The sequence below is a fragment of the Triticum dicoccoides genome, chromosome 2A, assembly GCF_002162155.2.
Source record: "Triticum dicoccoides isolate Atlit2015 ecotype Zavitan chromosome 2A, WEW_v2.0, whole genome shotgun sequence".
In the NCBI taxonomy this organism is placed as follows: domain Eukaryota; kingdom Viridiplantae; phylum Streptophyta; class Magnoliopsida; order Poales; family Poaceae; genus Triticum; species Triticum dicoccoides.
The window spans coordinates 621,251,444-621,267,008 of record NC_041382.1 but is presented as its reverse complement, the minus strand read 5'-3'; positions in this window follow the sequence as shown (position 1 = coordinate 621,267,008).

The window sequence follows — 15,565 nt, the reverse complement described above, 5'->3', positions numbered from 1 at the left end:
GGGTCGACGACGGTGCCAAGCGAGGGAAACAACTAACGTTCACGGGCGGATACAACATCTAAACATGCATCTCATACAACACATGCATTCGTTCACGTGCGTCGTTCCGGCGGTTATACCTTCCAAGGGTGCATTCGGGACGGTTCAGATTCGATGGTAGTTGTCCATGGTTCGTCGCGAGATGTAGTCATTCTCGCGAGGGTTGTGGTACACGGTCGGAGAGGAACTTGACGCATCCGAGGACTCCGGGCACTGTAGTACTTGCAAATCCGAGTGGTCGAACGGGTTCACGAAGAAACTTATGCGACGCCATGGAACTTGGCGCATCCAAAGGGAACTTGACGGGTCCGAGTCCTCCGGGGGTCGACGGTAGTGTCGTGATACTCGGTGTCTTATCGAACCCACGTGACGGTATTTATTCACTCGACGGTCTTTGGCGACGGTAGTCGTACACTCTCCGTAGATGTTCTTGGTCGTCACTGATCATAGTCGATGTAATTGAACTTGATGGTCGTCGATATCGTGGTACTTGGTATCTTGGCACCCTCTTGGGCTTGACATAGACGAAACGGACGTGACGATGGATACTCAGTGTCCAGCGACAGCAACAGGATGGTACACGGGGCAGGGGTCTTCACCGGTCATTGTTGCACTTCAGGTAGCACTTACTGAAGGTGACCCCTGAGGATTCGACGAAGGCACTAACCACGGATATGCATAGATGGTTCTTGGAGGCAGCAGCGGGTGGCAAACAAACGAGCAAGGCAGGCAGCATAGGAGGTGAGGGAGAAAGCCTGCTGCTGGGGGTAGCCCCGTCCATGGCGAGGTGGAGATCGAACGGTGGTGGAGCTCGGTGCAAGGCGTGCACAGAGACAAAGCAGGCGCGGTGGTGGCCTCCTGCAAGGTCACATGGATGACGACGGGGTTGGGGCGGTCCGGCGAGGTGGAGATGGGGCCAGCGACGATGTTCAGAAGGACGGCGAGGTGGAGCTCGGGGAAGGAGCACGGCGCGGCAGAGGAGGGTCCACAGCGTGCGGGGTTGCTTCCTGGAGCTGCTCCGGTGACCTACGGCTCGCGGCCGACGGCTGAAGCGAGCGCTCCGCTCGGGAAGAGATCCTGCTCGATCCAAACGAGAGGAGGCGAGCGTGGAGGCCGGGCATGGTCGGGGTGGTGTAGGAGAGCGAGAGGAGGGAGGAACGGGCGATGGGGCCGCCGGAGTTGGCTGCCTGGAGGATGAGCGGGGAAGGGCGAGGAGAGGGGCTCCTCTGGCGGCGTGAGGGGAGAAGGTGAGGAAGGGATCGAGCAGAAGGGAGAGGCGGCGCAAGGGAACGAGGGAGAGGACAAGGGTTCGGGGAGATGGGGGTTTCGGTCTATAGGGTTGAGGCCTTCAAGGACATGGGCCTACGCTGGGGTGGATTGGGCCTAGAGAGGCCTGGGTCTCTCTTCTCCCTTAAGTCTTTAAAAAAACTTTTTAGAAATCAGAAAACCGCAAAGAAAGAGAGGAGAGAAAAGAAAGGATTAGAGGAAGGATTTGGGCACGCGGATTATTTTCCTGGACTCGCAAAAAGGTGCATGGTCCAAGAATATTGAAGTGGGCAAGATTGCAAGGATTAAACTCAAAAGCATTTGAATTTAATTCAAATGGTTTGAACAAGGGGTAGGATTTTGAAGTGCCCAAAAATGTTTGGATTTTTGGAGGAACCTCGGTAAATGGGAAGAGAAATTTTGGCAAGGTTTTGAAGTCAAGCTTGAACTAGAAAAGACATGGGGAATATGCAAGTGTGTTTATGGGTGATTCTGAAAAAGGAATATTTATTATAGCTCCCTAATATGGGGAGGGTATGTTCTAAAGAGAATCACCATGTGACTTCCCTCGGTTTAAATGGAGCAAAGATCCATGAAATTTATTTAGTTGAGTTTTAAAACGGGTTGCATGATGACATGATGCAATGCACATGATGCATAGATGGATGCAACAGACAAAACAAAACACATGACGAAACTCGGAAACCATGGAAGGCATCTGAAGCTCCGGTCTTGGGGCGTCACAAAGAGGTAGCAAGAAGGATTTCTGGCGCCGTTGCCGGGGAGATCTACGCCAAGTCAAGACATACCAAGTACCCATCACAACTCTTATCCCTCGCATTCCATTATTTGCCATTTTCCTCTCGTTTTCCTCTCCCCCACTTCACCCTTGCCGTTTTATTCGCCCTATCTTTTCCGTTCGCCTCTTTTTTGCTTGCCTCGTCGTTATGGCTAGTCCTTTATCTACTCCCTTGTCTCCCGAGAATGAAGTTCTTAATTTAAAAAAAAGGGAGGGAGAAAATCTAAAAGATGCTTGGTACATAATTTGCAATGCGCAAAATAGATCTACTAGGAAGAAATCTACTTCCGTTCTTCTTCGCAATTTTTATGTAGGCATCACGCCTTGGAATAGATATATTCTTGATACCATTATCGGAGGAAATTTCTTGGGCAGCCATACTTTTTATTCTTATAATGCTATGATAGATTTGTTTGGCCCACCACCTCTTTTGGTTAATGGAACTACTTTAACTTTGGAACATGTGATGCAAAGGCTTGAAATTATTGAAAATAAAGTTGCTAATGTAGAGTTGATTGAAAATTTGGATAGAAAGATCCACAACCAAGTTACCCAATACGGATCTAAGGTAGGAGTGGCTCTTAATTTCTTTTGAAGAAAAGGAACCTATGGTTAATGAAAAGATAGATCAAGATTCCACTAGAATTGATAAAATTGAGGATATTATTACCAACCTAGGATCTGCCTTTTCTTCTGTGAAAAACACTCCTTCTAATGCTAAGATTGCCAAATTGATGTATGTTCCTAAAATTAAGGGTGAAACTTCTAGTAAGGGAAATGCGGACCTCAAACCCATAAGTGTTCACCCCAACTTTCTTGCTATCCATAAGGAACCTTGTGCTACAAATGATTTTCTTGATTTTGTGCCTAGGAGTTTGATAATTAATAAAAATAAAGAGAATCCTAGGGGTTATAGGTGTCTTATTGAAGAATTGCCTACCAAAGATGGCAATACCTAGATCTATCCTTGCTTTTATGTCTAGCTAAGGGCGTTAAACGATAGCGCTTGTTGGGAGGCAACCCAATTTTATTTTTATTCCTTACTTTTTTCTCCTGTTTAGTAATAAATAATTTATCTAGTATCTTTTTTGGTTGTGTTTTTTGTGTTTAATTAGTGTTTGTGCCAAGTAGAACCGTTGGGAAGACTTGGGGAAAGTCTTTTTGATCCTGCTGTAAAAAACAGAAACTTTAGCGCTCGCGAGAATTGCTGCCATTTTTTATTGGAGAGTGCTATTTAGTTAATTCTTTTTGAAGATGAGTAATAGATAAATTCCTCACGTCTAGCAATTTATTTTAGAATTTTTGGGGTTACAGAAGTGGTCTAGAGCTACAGATTATTACAGACTTTTATGTTTTTGACAGATTCTGTTTTTCGTGTGTTGTTTGCTTATTTTGATGAATCTATGGCTAGTAATAGAGTTTATGAACCATAGAAAAGTTGGAATACAATAGGTTTAACATCAATATAAATCAAGAATGAGTTCATTACAGTACCTTGAAGTGGTGGTCTGTTTTCTTTTACTAACGGAGCTCACCAAGATTTTCTTTTAAGTTTTGTGTTGTGAAGTTTTCAAGTTTTGGGTAAGGATTTGATGGATTATGGAACAAGGAGTGGCAAGAGCCTAAGCTTGGGGATGCCCAAGTCACCCCAAGGTAAAATCCAAGGACACCAAAAATCCTAAGCTTGTGGATGCCCAGGAAGGCATCCCCTCTTTCATCTTCATCTATCGGTAACTTTACTTGGAGCTATATTTTTATTCGCCACATGATATGTGTTTTGCTTGGAGCGTCTTGTATGATTTGAGTCTTTGCTTTCTAGTTTACCACAATCATGCTTGATGTACACACCTTTTGGGAGAGACACACATGAATTGGAATTTATTAGAATACTCTATGTGCTTCACTTATATCTTTTGAGCTATATAGTTTTTGCTCTAGTGCTTCGCTTATATCTTTTAGAGCATGGCGGTGGTTTTATTTTATAGAAATAATTGATCTCTCATGCTTCACTTATATCATTTTGAGAGTCCTTTAGAATAGCATGGTAATTCACTTTGGTTATAAATTTTAAATGCTAAGAGAAGTTGGATGCTTGATAGATGGTTTTGAGATATAAAGGTGGTAATATTAGAAGTGTGCTAGTTGAGTAATTGTGAAATTGATGAATAATTGTGTTGAAGTTGGCAAGTCCCGTAGCATACACGTATGGTGAATGTTATGTGACAAATTTGAAGCATGGGGTGTTCTTTGATTGCTTTCCTTATGAGTGGCGGTCGGGGACGAGCGATGGTCTTTTCCTACCAATCTATCCCCCTAGGAGCATGCGCGTAGTGCTTGGTTTTGAGTATGTGAGTTCTTTATGACTAATGTTGAGTCCATGGATTATACGCACTCTCACCCTTTGATGTAGGGTGGAACCCTAGATGGCCGATCTTTCACGAAAGGAGCGGATCCCTACGAGGAACACGAAGAACACGAGGGGGGAAACGAGGGGAAACACAAGAGAAACACTCAACCAACAAGAAATAGATCACACATGTGCTAGATCCTCGAAACACAAAGAGAGATACAAGATCCAAAGTCAACAACGGACGATACACGGTAATCAGTTCTTCTCCATGAGGAGGTCTTGATGGGGCCACCCAAGAGGGGGTCTTGAATCCAAGGGGATCTTCTCCGTAGAGGGGCCGCGGTCTCTCTCGTGGAGTAGATCTGTAATGTATGAGTGTAGCTCTATCTCTCAAATGAGCTATCACAACACTACCCTAGCTAGGATGAATAGGGGGTCTATTTATAGTCTAAGTGCAAAAGGAGGCGAAGTGAAAGAGTACATGGGCCTCAGGCCCGAATCTGGACGTAGCCAGGTACCGGACGTCTGCTGGGGACCGGTCGTCCGGTGTCTCAGGAGCTGCCGGACGTCCGGTGTCCTCCGGTCGTCCGCTGGTTCTGCTCTGTGATGGGGGTGCCGGACGTCCGGTAGCTCCGGACTTCCGCTAATGTTGGCTCGGGTGCTGGTGCGCCGGTCGTCCGGTCCGGACGGACGTCCGCTCGTTCGCTTCGGGTGCAGGGGCACCGATCGTCCGGTCTGGGCCGGACGTCCGCTCGCTGGGGTTCGGCTGAGGCTTCAGGCGCTGGACGTCCGGTCCCGGTCGGTCGTCCGGTGGCTGGGACTTTTCCTGCATCCCTTCTTCTTCTCCGTCTTCTCGTCCATCTTCCTCTTCTTATTGTCCTTGCTCCTTAGCTTCTCCATTGTACCTGAGTATGCACAAAGTATCCATATGAGGTAGTAGCCATGCTTCATGCGCATCGAAGTGGAATTGTGAGAGGAGAGGTGTCACCTCGGTTTCAAGGGCTCTTGCACGTGATCGAGTCATGGGTCCGGTAGGCACTTGATGAGACGATGGTAGGTCCATGGGGATGACCTTGGGATGCTCCGCATCATCTCCCCTCCCTTGGGGAAGATCCGTCCTCGGATCAAAATCTTCATCACCATGGAAAGGAGAGAGATCTTTGACGTTGAAGATGTCGCTCACGTTGTACTTGTCGCGTGGAAGGTAGATCTTGTAAGCGTTGTCGTTGTAGCGTGCAAGCACCTTGAAGGGTCCATCCGCTCGTCGACGAAGCTTGGATTTGCGTTCTTGTGGGAAGCGGTCCTTGCGAAGGTGTAGCCACACTTGATCACCAATGCTGAAGACCATAGGTTGCTTGTTTAAGTTGAGCTTGGTCGCAAGGCATTGAACTTGGCGCTCGATGGTGTTTCTTGTATCTTCATGCATCTTCTTGAGATGTGTCACACGCGCACTTGCGTCCAAATTGATGCGCTCTTGGAGTGGTAGAGGAAGAATATCCAATGGTGACAAAGGGTTGAATCCGTAGACGACCTCGAAAGGGGACTTGCCAGTTGTTGAGTGTCTTGCTCGGTTTTATGCGAACTCGGTGATGGGTAGACACTCCTCCCACTCCTTGATGTTCTTCTTGATGATTACTCGAAGTAGAGCGGAGAGTGTGCGGTTTGTCACCTCCGTTTGGCCGTCAGTTTGAGGATGGTATGCCGTGGAGAGGAGTAGCTTGATTCCGAGCTTGGCGCACAGAGTCTTCCAAAAGTAGCTAAGGAACTTGATGTCGCGGTCCGAGACGATAGTCTTTGGCACTCCATGAAGGCGCAAGATTTCCCTACAAAACAAATTTGCAATATGTGAAGCATCGTCTATCTTGTTGCAAGGAATGAAATGAGCCATTTTGGAGAAACGGTCCACGACAACAAAAACAGAATCCTTGCCATTTCGAGTTCTAGGCAAACCAAGAACAAAGTCCATGCTAATATCTTCCCATGGTTGGTATGGAATCGGTAGAGGCATATAGAGGCCATGAGATTGAGCTTTGGACTTAGCTTTGCGGCATGTCGAACATCGGTTGGTGAAGCGATTGACGTCCCGAAACATCTTTGGCCAAAAGTAGCTCTTCGAGAGCGTGGCGAACGTCTTATCACGTCCAAAGTGTCCCATTAATCCTCCTCCATGCGATTCCTGCAAAAGCAATAAACGAAGGGACGACTTGGGAATGCAAAGTTTGTTAGCTCTCATAAGGTAGCCGTCTTTGATGTAATAGCGTTCCCACGATGTATGCGACAAACACTTGGTATAAGGAGTGGCAAAAGTCTCATCATGCGCATACAATTCTTTGATATGCTCGAAGCCAATGACATCTAACTCAAGTTGTGTGACTAGCATGCATATGCGGGAAAGAGCATCCGCGACGATGTTTTCTTTACCCTTGATGTACTTGATGACATAGGGAAAAGACTCAATGAATTCACTCCATTTAGCATGATGCTTGTTCAACTTAGTTTGACCCTTGAGATACTTGAGGGTCTCATGATCGGTATGAATGATAAACTCATGGGGACGAAGGTAATGTTCCCATTCATGTAAAACATGGACTAAAGCATATAGCTCTTTGTCATAGATGGGATAGTTGAGTTGCGCTCCGGAAAGTTTCTGACTAAAGTAAGCTATGGGGCGCTTCTCTTGCGTTAACACTCCTCCTATGCCATTACCGCTAGCATCGCAATGAATCTCAAAAGGCTTGTCGAAGTTGGGTAAAGCAAGCACGGGAGCATGAGTAAGCAAATTCTTAAGCTCATTGAAAGCAATATCTTGAGATGGTCCCTAAACAAAAGGCGCGTTCTTCTTGCTCAAAGCATGCAAAGGTGAAGCAATGGTGCTAAAATCCTTCACAAATCTACGGTAGAAACCGGCTAAACCAAGAAAACTACGCACTTGTTGCAAATTGGTTGGTTGGGGCCAAGTTTTAATAGCATTGATCTTGGACTCATCTACATGAACACCCTTAGAAGAGACCACAAAACCCAAGAAAACGAGCTTATTAACACCAAATAGGCATTTCTCCATATTAGCATAGAGACGCTCTTTTCTAAGAGTTTGCAAAACGGTGCGGACATGGGTGACATGTTCTTGGATAGATTTGCTAAACACAAGAATGTCATCGAAGTAAACCACAATAAATATACCAATGTAAGGGCGAAAGACATGATTCATAAGGCGCATAAAAGTGCTCGGTGCTTCCGAGAGACCCATAGGCATGACTAACCACTCATACAAACCAAACTTGGTTTTGAATGCGGTTTTCCATTCATCACCCTCTTGTACGCGGACTTGATAGTAACCACTCTTAAGATCAATTTTGGAAAATATAGTGGCACCGCTAAGTTCATCAAGCATATCATCAAGGCGTGGAATGGCGTACCTATATCTAACGGTGATAGCATTGATAGGTCTATAATCGGAGCACATGCGAAAGCTACCGTCATGTTTTGGCACAAGAATGACCGGTACGGCTCAAGGACTCAAACTTTCACGCACATGACCATGGTCTATGAGATGTTGTACTTGCCTTTGTATTTCTTTGGTTTCTTCGGGGTTGACGCGGTATGGAGCTTTGTTGGGAAGCGGCGCTCCGGGGATGAGATCAATTCGGTGCTCAATGCCTCATAGTGGAGGTAGACCCGGAGGTAGCTCATCGGGGAAAACATCTTGGAATTCCTGCAATAGAAAAGATAACACCAAAGGTACATCGTGAGAGTTGTTAGTTTGTGTGACCTCTTCCTTGCAAAATAGGACATAGTGTAGGACACTTGATGGATTCTCACACACTTCTCTCATCTCACGTTTGGTGGCAAAGAGAACTAAGTTTTTCTTGTCGCTCATCGTGGAGTCACTCAATTTGGGCTTGTGGCGCTCACTCTCTTTTTGGTGGATCGCTCTCTCACTATTTTCTCCATGATGGGTGGCTTTCTTATCGGCGAGCACTTGGCTTGGAGACATAGGACGTAGCACGACCTCTTTCCCTTTCATCTTGAAGCTATAGTGATTTTTACGCCCATTGTAAATGACACCTCGGTCAAATTGCCATGGCCGTCCAAGGAGGAGGTGGCAAACGGTCATCAGAAGGACATCACATTCCAATGTGTCTTCATAGGCGCCGATCTTGAAAGAGACTTGTACTCTATGCTCGACTTGTATGGTGCCGGTGTCGCTTAGCCATTGAACCTTGTAGGGGTGAGGGTGCTTCATCTTGACCAATTGGAGCTTGGAGCATAGTTCTTCACTTGCTAAGTTGTGGCAACTCCCTCCATCGATGATGACCTTGACGGATCGTCCATTGATGTCGGCCTTTCTGTGAAAGATATGGCATCTTTGATCTTCGTCTTGTTGATGTTGAAGAGTCAAGACCTTGGAGACAACAAGAGCGGGGCTTGAATCTTCATCGCAAAAGACTTGGTCATCTTCATCTTCATTGTTCACTTGTCGGTGCATGGCCACTTGCTTAAGAGCTTCCATTTCTCCTTCAATCATGGAGTCATAGGTTCCGTCGTCGTTGAGGATCATGGTGCGCTTGTTTGTGCACTTGATGAGACGATGGTAGGTCCATGGGGATGACCTTGGGATGCTCCGCATCATCCTTCCACCATTGCTAGCCTCTTCGGTACCGTGCATTGCCCTTTCTCACCTTGAGAGTTGGTACAAACTTCGCCAGTGCATCCAAACCCCGTGATATGATACGCTCTATCACACATAAGCCTCCTTATATCTTCCTCAAAATAGCCACCATACCTACCTATTATGGCATTTCCATAGCCATTCCGAGATATATTGCCATGTAACTTTCCATCGTTCCATTTATTATGACACGCATCATTATTGTCATATTGCTTTGCGTGATCATGTAGTTGACATCGTATTTGTGGCAAAGCCACCGTTCATAATTTTTTTCATACATGTCACTCTTGATTCATCGCAATCCCGATACACCGCCGGAGGCATTCACATAGAGTCATGTTTTGTTCTAAGTATCGAGTTGTAATTCTTGAGTTCTAAGAAAATAAAAGTGTGATGATCATCATTAGAGAATTGTCCCATGTGAGGAAAGGATGACGGAGACTATGATTCCCCCACAAGTCGGGATGAGACTCCGGAAGAAAAAAGGAAATAAAAGAGGCCAAAAAAAAGAAAGAAGGCCCAAATAAAAAAGAAAAATAATAATAATAAATAAATGAGAGAAAAAGAGAGAAGGGACAATGTTACTATCCTTTTTCCACACTTGTGCTTCAAAGTAGCACCATGATCTTCATGATAGAGTCTCTTATTTTGTCACTTTCATATATTAGTGGGAATTTTTTATTATAGAACTTGGCTTGTATATTCCAATGTTGGGCTTCCTCAAATGCCCTAGGTCTTCGTGAGCAAGCAAGTTGGATGCACACCCACTTAGTTTCATTGATAAGCTTTCATATATTTATAGCTCTAGTGCATCCGTTGCATGGCAATCCCTACTCCTTGCATTGACATCAATCGGTGGGCATCTCCATAGTCCATTGATTATCCGCGTCAATGTGAGACTTTCTCCCTTTTTTTCTTCTCACACAACCTCAATCATCATATTCTATTCCACCCATAGTGCTATGTCCATGGCTCGCGCTCATATATTGCGTAAAAGTTGAAAGAGTTTGAAAAGGCTAAGTATGAAACAATTGCTTGGCTTGTCATCGGGGTTGTGCATGATGAGAGCATTTTGTGTGACGAAAATGAAGCATGGCCAAACTATATGACTTTGTAGGGATAAGTTTTCTTTGGCTATGGTATTTTGATAAGACATAATTGTTTGATTAGCATACTTGGAGTATTACTATTTTTATGTCAACAATAAACTTTTATCTTGAATCTTTCGGATCTGAACATTCATGCCACAATAGAGAAAAATACATTGAAGAATATTCTAGAAAGCATTCCACGTCAACAATTTTGTTTTTATCATTTACCTACTTGAGGACGAGCAGGAATTAAGCTTGGGGATGCTGATACGTCTCCAACGTATCTATAATTTTTGATTGTTCCATGCTATTATATTATCTGTTTTGGATGTTAATGGGCTTTATTTTACACTTTTATATTATTTTTGTGACTAACCTATTAACCGGAGGCCCAGCCCAACTTGCTGATTTTGCCTATTTCAATGTTTCGTAGAAAAGAAATATCAAACAGAGTCCAAATGGAATGAAACCTTCGGAAACGTGATTTTTGGAACAAACATGATCCAGAGGACTTAGAGTAGACGTCAAGCAATCAACGAGGTGGCCACGAGGCAGGGGGCGTGCCCTCCCCCCCTCGTGGGCCCCTCGTTGCTCCAGCGAGCTACTTCTTCCTCCTATATATGTTCACATACCCCGCAAACATCCAGGAGCACCATGAAACCATATTTCCACTGCCGCAACCTTCTGTACCCAAAAGATCCCATCTTGGGGCCTTTTCCGGAGCTCCGCCGGAGGGGGCATCGATCACGGAGGGCCTCTACATCAACTCCATGGCCCCTCCGATGATGTGTGAGTAGTGTACCTCAGACCTTCGGGTCCATAGTTATTAGCTAGATGGCTTCTTCTCTCTCTTTGGATATCAATACAAAGTTCTCCTCGATTCTCTTGGAGATCTATTCGATGTAATCTTCTTTTGCGGTGTGTTTGTCGAGATCCGATGAATTGTGGGTTTATGATCAAGTCTATCTATGAATAATATTTGAATCTTCTCTGAATTCTTTTATGTATGATTGGTTTATCTTTGCAAGTCTCTTCGAATTATCGGTTTGGTTTGGCCTACTAGATTGATCTTTCTTGCAATGGGAGAAGTGCTTATCTTTGGGTTCAATCTTGCGGTGCTCGATCCCAGTGATAGAAAGGGAGTATTGTATTGTTGCCACCGAGGATAAAAAGATGGGGTTTATATCATATTGCATGAGTTTATCCCTCTACATCATGTCATCTTGCTTATGGCGTTACTCTGTTCTTATGAACTTAATACTCTAGATGCATGCTGGATAGCGGTCGATGTGTGGAGTAATAGTAGTAGATGCAGGCAGGAGTCGGTCTACTTGTCACTGACGTGATGCCTATATACATGATCATGCCTAGATATTCTCATAATTATTCATTTTTCTATCAATTGCTCGACAGTAATTTGTTCACCCATCGTAATACTTATGCTATCTTGAGAGAAGCCACTAGGAAAACCTATGGCCCCCGGGTCTATTTTCCATCATACAAATTTCCAATCTATTTTATTTTACAATCCTTACTTTCAATCTATATCATAAAAATACCAAAAATACTTATCTTATTATTATCATCTCTATCAGATCTCACTCTTGCAAGTGGTCGTGAAGGGATTGACAACCTCTTTATCACGTTGGTTGCGAGGTTCTTATTTTTTTGTGTAGGTACGAGGTGACTCGCGCGTGGTCTCCTACTGGATTGATATCTTGGTTCTCAAAATCTGAGGGAAATACTTACGTTACTTTACTGCACCACCCTTTCCTCTTCAAGGGAAAACCAACGCAGTGCTCAAGAGGTAGCACCTCTTTATAAGGGAGGTTCTTTCCCCACATGTATGAGCATGAGAACAAGAGGGACATCCGAGCGCGCTCCTCCTCCGCCGCCCACCTCGCCACGACATGCCTCGTCACGACGCGTCGCGGGTTGCGGGAATGAGCCGAGACGATGTCTAAATTTTTACCACGCACGACGGGTATACGAAAGGTCATGCGAGAGTTGAAACATTTTTCTGTAGTGGACACTAAATCTGAACGGTGTGCCTCTTCGGCTGAAGTCTGTTCGCTTCGTCTCCCTCTGTTGCTTCATCTCCCGTCGCTGGCCTCTCGCCTCCTTCTCTTGCGCCTATAAAAGGGAGGTCGCTCCTCTCAGAGAGACGCACCAGAACAACACAACCCTCTCGCCTTCGTTCCTGACCACTGAGCTACCGCTACGATCTTCCCCATCCCGTCTTGCGGCGTGCACCGCAGGTCGGGACAGTAGGCCTCCGAAACCGCACCTCTTTGAGTCCTGTACGAGAGAGGGGTGATAAGGATTTTGGAGAGCGCTCCGCGCGACTACTGACTTCTTCATCACAGTCGCCTCGGACTCCGACGACTACTTCCCTGACGATGACAACCTCATCGACGACATGGTTGGCGAGGATGTCGACCCCAAGGGCCTGTTCGGATGTCCTCCAGCTCCACGCTTCGCAAAATTCTGGAGCGGGAGCGGAGCCGAACGGAATAGGCCCGAGAAGCTGGCTTCGGGAAGCTCAGCCCGATCGCAGTGTAAAAATTCGAAGCTCCAAAAGCCCAGCTCCACGAAAAACACAATGAGAAGTTGCCCATATTACAATGGAAGTGCCACCGCCAAGTGAAGCCGAGTGAATCGGTACGCTCGCCAAAACAGGTCGCTGGTCGTTCCCTCGATGGAATCGGTACAGGGGCTCGTTCCCTAGATGTCTAGTCCAAACCGGGTTGCCTCCAACGGCCCAAACTAGAGCCCAACAAGGCTAGCAGCCTCCCCAGCGGGCCAAATCGCTGGGAGAAGCTACCACGTGCAGAACGCTTCGTTGATTGCTACGTGGAGTACGAAGCCAGCTTCTGAAGCAGATTTTGAGAAGTTTTGTAAGTTTGGAGGATATCAGAACATGCCCCAAGTCCAGTGCTTCTGCTCCTGCTGCAGTCCCGTATGTGTTCTTGCTCTCTTTGTTAGAAGTCCTGTCATAGTTCTTTGCTTTAGTGTCTACCTTACATATGTTAGGTTCTATTTCATATATGCAACTTGATCTAGTGTTTGTTCTAGATGTGTTCAGTTCAAGTTTATATATGCAGACGCTATTTACCTTCTCTCTGTCAGATTGTATGACTTGTTTTATCTCTGCTATATTAGTCATGCTTTATCTACTATTTTCGTTAGTAAAATTATTCGGTAAATTGCTCATATTTCCAGCACCCATGGCGTGTCCCAGCCACTAGTCCGGTTATAACGGGAAACAAACAAACAGATTTTCTAAGAGTATTTGGTGCTTACCCCAAGTGGGTACTTTTCTCTTAGAGTGGTAGCAAGTCTAAGAGCATTTCGAAATGGGATAGGAGCACTTTGCAAACGGGGCGCTCCAAAACAGCTTCAGGTCGAGTCTACAAAACAGCTTCATGTAGACATCGGTTTTAGGAACCTTCTGAAAGTTTTCGGTCAGTTTTTTTGTCAGTTTTTTTCAGATTTTTTAGCCTTCTCTTCGGTTCACTTTTTGTTTTTGATTTATTTTGAAAAAACATATGATATTTTTAAATTTGCAACCGACTTTGGAATCAGTTAACATATTAGAGTTTATAAAAAAATAGATCTTGTGATTAAAATATTATGATTTTCTTATTTTTTTTAAAAATCACATCTTTTTTGAAAATAATGAACATTTTAAATTTCATTAAAAAATTCTGTGCTGGTGGATATTTTTTCCCACACGAAAGAACGACAAAGAAAACACAAACTTAGACCGTGCTTAGCCAACGGGCATTTCCTATTTGGTGCTCCCAGCGCCCGTTAAAAGGCTATTTTACTAACTGGCGCATACTCTGCCTCCGGCCTGGATTTGCCCGTTTACGCTTTTTCTTTCCAGATGATAAGTGCCAGACGTGTGGCATAAAATAACACCGGCCTGACGTTTTTACAACTAAAATTGCCATCCAAAAAGACTGAAACTTGCCATGGTTTACAACTAAAATTGCCATCAAAAAAGACGAAATAAAAGTCTAATGAATTTAAAGCCCTCATGGTATGGTCATCACAGCTATACACCAAAAAACTCTTTGTATTCTACTTTATGGGTTGATGGCTCTCGATCCATCAACATGTCATCTAGTGCTTTAACCCGACTTGATAGTGGCAGTTACGATGAGTATGTTACACTTGGTGGTTCTTCCTTGTTTTGTGTTTATGGTCTTTTTCTCCAACCATACGACAAATAAATGATTTCGGTAGCCCGCCTTACAAAAGGTGTATCCATAGTGCATTCTACGATCTAAGTTTCTCAAATATTGCGGTGAACGATTTATGTGGCTCTTGATTTTTTTTATAGCCAAGGTTGTGCATGTTGGGCGTTTTGTAAACTTATCACCAGGAGACAACAACTTCAAAGGACCTAGAGTAACTTTTGGTTTTTTTCATGGATCTTTGTTGTTCATATTTTCTCAGTTTGTTAATATGATGTACCCCCTTGTGTTATCTGTGAAGTTTGGTGGTTCGGTAAATGAAAGCCCATGTGCTTAGTTATATGGATGTGTTTCAGGGAATGAAAAGGATTTGTTTATGTTGAGCTGGACCGGTGATCGTTATTTTGGACACGAACGCCAGGGCCCGCAAGTAGGTAGTTGCAGATACGTGTTGCCACCCTCTGCCTAGGGTCTGCAGGACCGGGACCGGCATTTTGGAGGGTCTGATGCAAGCTGGGTACAATGGCCCAATGGCTATAACATAATGAAAGAAGTATGGGCCAGTTTGGTTGGCTTCCACACGTCTTGGCGCCTGGCCGACCCTTGCCTGGAAGCTGCCTGGCTCTTGTTTTGTTGATGTCCACGAGATGAGTCAACAGCCTAGGCCTGGAACGTGGTTAGCCAGACAACATAGTTAGCCTGAGAGCCAGGCGACCCATTTTGGACGCCTAGGACGTGTCTAGAGAAGCTGACTGACACAAATGGCAGTCATTAATTGCGTGGCTACAGAAAACGAGGGGCTTGGGAGAAGAATTAAAGCAGAAACGCTCCACCAGGCCAGGTAAGGAACCAAACGGTGCTAGCCTGACCAGACAAATAATTTCAAACACTCAGGCCCAGGCCAGGCGTGAAAAATATTCAGGCTTGCTGTCCAGGGCACCAACCAAACTAGCCCTATGTCCACGAGTATATATTGCACTATGAACGTCATTATAACAAAATATACATAGAAATGTAATTTGCATGTACAAATAATGTCTGAATACATCATTTATATGTGATGATATGATACAAATGATAGTTAGAGGGCGTGTATGTATTGAAGTTCAAATTCAAGTAGCTAGTAAAGAAATTTAGTGCATTGTCACC